Source organism: Octodon degus, unplaced genomic scaffold (assembly GCF_000260255.1).
Source record: "Octodon degus isolate 3935 unplaced genomic scaffold, OctDeg1.0 scaffold00548, whole genome shotgun sequence".
Classification (NCBI taxonomy): Eukaryota; Metazoa; Chordata; class Mammalia; order Rodentia; family Octodontidae; genus Octodon; species Octodon degus.
In genome coordinates, this window is record NW_004525124.1 from 25,135 (window position 1) to 29,617 (window position 4,483).

The window sequence follows — 4,483 nt, forward strand, 5'->3', positions numbered from 1 at the left end:
TCTGTTGTCTCAGGCTGTTCACCCCAGAGCAGTGTACCACTCACTCCCATAATCCAGCATTGGATCATGAATTAGTCACCAAATCTAGAAGCTGCCCCCGGATCCACGAGATGGTTCAATGGAATAAGCACTTCCCTGGCAAGTACAAGGGCCTGAATTCAATCCCTGATTCCACCAAAAAATAAAAAAAGTCAATAGAAGCTGCCCCCATGCCTGCATGAGGCTTAGGGGGAACAACCAGGCAGAGAACAGCAAGTTTGCTAATTTCTTCCTAAGTTCTCTATGAAGAAAGGACCGTACAAGTCATATTTTTAATATTTTTAAGCATGTTTCTTTCCTACACACTCTTGACAACAATGTACACTACTATATAACCCCAAACCCCTTGAAAAGTAAGAATTTTGAATTGATTCAGCACACTGAGGTAGCCATCACAACAGAAACTCATGGAAGAGGTGATCCTGAACTGCTTTACAAAGTGACAAAAACAGATTGGGTGCAGTGGTCCATCTGTCAGGTGGTTGAGGCAGGAGGATCAATGCCAGCCTGGGTTATGATAAAGTTATTTCAAGGCCAGCTTGAACATATAGCTAGATCCTGTATCAAAACACACACAAAAAAAGGAAAAAAAAAATATATAAGAAAAAAATTGTCAACACGAGATATATGTATTTGAAGAACAAGAAGTAGTCAAAGGGGGATTAAAGGAGACATGACTTTCCCTATAGTAATTTTTTCAAGTTTGAATCTGTGAAAACATGGAATTTCCTTTACTGGGAAGTTTTAAATTATATCTTCAGTTTCATTGATGGGCATTAATTTATTTGGAATTTTAAATTTTCTTGGTCCAGCTTTGGTAATTCATATGGACCTAGAAATCTGTCTATATTTTCTGCATTCCATCTTATCAGAATACAGGTTCTGAGGATGGTTGTTGAGGAGTCATGAAGCAACTATGACATCATTAGAACCAAAATTGTTGGCCAATGGTTGTGTTTTACTCAATCCGAAACATACCAGGTATAGTTTCCTACAAAAAATAAGAACCACAAAATGTCATGGAGAATTTTTCCTAAAAATTAGAGCTAAATGTTCAATTTCACAGACAAAGGAGAATTTATATCTCCCTAAAAAACACTGCAAAAGAATCCTGGAGCAGACCTGTGTGCAGACAGCTTAGACATCACGAGAACCTCCTAAAAAGACAGAGAGACCAGGAAAATATCATGTATGTGTGACCAGAAGAGTCAGTAAACCAAAACTCACGTGAGCAGTGTCACTGATCTTGTATGTGGAACGTGCCATTTTCACGTGTGAAAAGTGTCTTGCGTGTAATCATTCAAGTACAGATTATTTTTGTGGTAGCACTTTACTTGTATATTCACTGTAGTCTACATAGTTTTTTGAAGGAAACCAGTACAAAGCAGCTCCCAACAGGATGTAAGTGCCCAATTGGCTTTCCATGCCTAGTTGGGAGTCTGTCCATGCTGAGGCATCTGATCTGGAGACAGGCAGGTGACTCATACTAAGTGAAACTCTGTGAGTCACTGATCCAAGCTGAGGCCTGCAGTGGTGGGTGAAGCCTCGAAGCCTCCCAGGAGAAGAGAAGGCCACAGCTAAGGACGCCTGCTCCAAGCTCCATTAACTAGACAAGGACTATAGCTGCAGACATCTCACTCCTGTGGGGAAGCCCTTCCTGGAGGTAACATAGTTCTCCTAAGTGGACATGAGGGAGTAATGGAGAGGTCTGTGAATGGTCCTGCTCAGATGTCCACCCTCTTCAGTATTCTCCACCTTTGATAATTAAATAGATACTGGCCACCCAGAAAACATCTTTGTCTTAAGCTGTGCAAAATCCCAAAATCTGTGAAAGGGCTTTTATCATCCTGGAGCCTTAAAATCATGCTCCTTATTTATTTATTTATTTATTTATTTATTTATTTATATTTAGGACAGGCTCTACCAGGCTTACAGGGTCTCAGGACGTAGATCTGTCTCATTGTGATCAGCCCCTGTTCAGCCTCCCAAAAGCTGGGATTATAGGTGCGTGCCACATCCCAGTCTCACTGGCTTTTCAGCCAGCCCCATGAGGCGGGTCGCACAGCACACATCGAACCTAGCTGCTGCACTCTGCCTAAGCAGGCCCTTTAGTCTGCTGAGTTATCTAGCTGGCCATTAACTCTTTTATTTAAGTCTTCTTTGTCCTCATTTGGGAGGTTGTGGGCTTAATCAGTGCACAATAAGGGATACTGATCATGTGTTTATTTATTGATTTGCTTTTTCTTTGAGAAATGGTCTGACTGTAGTGCAAGGCAATCTTGAGTTCAAGGCAATCCCCCGCCTCTGCCTCTGACTTGTGGGATTACAGGTGTGCACCCCCTTATCTACTGCACATACAGATTTATATATATTTTTTAGATTTATTAAGCAAATCCTTGATCTAGGAGACATTGATTTTCCTGAAGGTATAGCATATTTAATATTTTATTTTATTGATATTTCATCTCCCTGTGAAGTGTACATGGTACAGTGGGAACCTCCTGAGAAAACAGGAAGAGAAGAGATGACTGGTATGGCCTGCCCTTAAGACAGGAAAGCAAATAATACATGCTGTCAGTGTAAGGTAGGCCTGCACATGGAACGTGCTGTTGTCATGAGAGGCAAACACTGCATCACTGATAACGTTTTCGATTTTGATTCTCTTTCATTTAGAATTCTTGTTTAGATTTTATAGGCAAGTAAACAGATGATGACGAAAATGTTTCATGTCAACATTATTTATATTAAAATTTAACCTTATGTCATTTCATTTTCTTCATGAGTATACATTGTTTAATTCAATATATAAAATTTATAAATAGAAATACCCCTAAAAGCAGAAGTATTCATAGACTCTCCATGATGAACTGTTAAAATAAATTTACCATTCTCTTCCTCCCATGTGGGTGTCAAGTGACCTGGAAAGCGGATCTTCAAGGTGAAAGTGGAACATGTGGCTAAAATTTTAAGAGCTTTACAGGAAAGGAAGAGAAAGAAAAAAAGAAAAATGAAAGAAAACAGAAATAGGTTAGCAATTGAAATAGCTTCTACCTTGCTGTCTAGTGCTCAGGCTTCAAGGAACTCGTGGCAAACAGTCCCATGAGCAGTGAAACTAGCACTGCCCTGTAATGCTGGGCTTTTCGGGCTGTGAGCTCACTTGGTCGGGCCAGCAGTCTGACTCTTTCTTTCTATGTGCATCTCGGATTGTGGCCCTGGCGGTTGCTTCTTTCCAGGAGGAAAAGCACAGACTCCGAGACAGTCATGATAGCACGTGGTCTGTCCACAGGGCCCTCTCATGTGAGCACCATGCGTATGTCGAGGAGTGAACGCATCCCGTTGATAAGCAGAACTAATACTCCACAGAGACACAAAGTGAAAAAAGCAAAAAATCATCCTTCTCAACAACACGTGTTTAGGAAAATACCTTTCAAAAAACCAACAAACACAAATAAAACCTAGAGAGTATGTAGTAAAACATTTTAACTTAATAAATACCTACTTATCTCTTGCCTTCCACACAACAGGCTTACAACACAATGAAACTGAAAAAAACAAAACTACCAAATTAAGGTACCATGAATTTCACATTAAACCGGATCACAGGGTAAAGCGCAAATGCAGTCCCTCACTACCACAAATTCTGCAGTCGATTTTCCTGCATTTGGGGAAATCGCAGGGGTAAGCACATCCGGAGTGCAATGGATAAGCCTCGCCCTGGGAAAACCCCCTTTGTGATCATGGTGTCTCCCCCACCATGTGAGTATGACTGCTGCTCCGCCCTCCCCCACCAAGTCTCCTGCGTGCCTCACTCTTCACTCAGGCTCATTCGTCTTCACGCACTCTCGGGGCTTCTTAGCCCGTCCATGCATCAGATGTGCTCGGCTGCCAAAAACCGCCCTAAGCTATCTCCCTGGTCACAGGAAAAATCATCAAGCTTCAACACCAGGGATCCAACCAGCAATCCCTGAGCTTCATTATCTGTGTAGGATACTCCCTCCCGTGGCGTCACAGGAAGCCATTCCCTGAAGCCCATGCCCCGCCCCGTCCCTACGCCTTCCACCTTCCCATCCGCTCTGGGGCATTCCCAGGGCAGTGATGTCCCTCTCTCTATTCCTCTTGTTCCCTCAACCAAGTGGGGACAGGGTGCAGAGGACCCCGCCTGGTCTCCCCGAGATGCGGAGTTCCCCACCAACGCTGTGTCAGGTGGAGGGCACCTTAGGCGCCTCCTGGGTGCCCTTCTGCAGGTAAAGGCTGTCACTGCGTGTAGCAGAGCCTTTGAGATTGTAGAGGAAGCTGGCTCCGCTCAGACGCGCTGATCTGTGCGATGTAGTGGCCCAGTTGGAATGCGAAGCTGTCCAAGTTGCAGAAGAAACCTGGGCATCCTTAGAGCATAATTCAAAAAGCAAAAGAAGTTGCAGTATGCTCCTGGATGAACAATAAAGAG

The 4,483-nt window shown here is 43.1% G+C and overlaps 1 non-coding gene across 1 annotated transcript; it reads right to left on the reverse strand.

Moving 5' to 3' along the window:
* Positions 1-3,639: 3,639 nt before the first annotated feature.
* Positions 3,640-3,803, reverse strand: LOC111814797. The gene has a single exon (XR_002819685.1). It is a non-coding gene; the product is annotated as a U1 spliceosomal RNA (small nuclear RNA).
* Between the last annotated feature and the right edge of the window lie 680 nt (positions 3,804-4,483).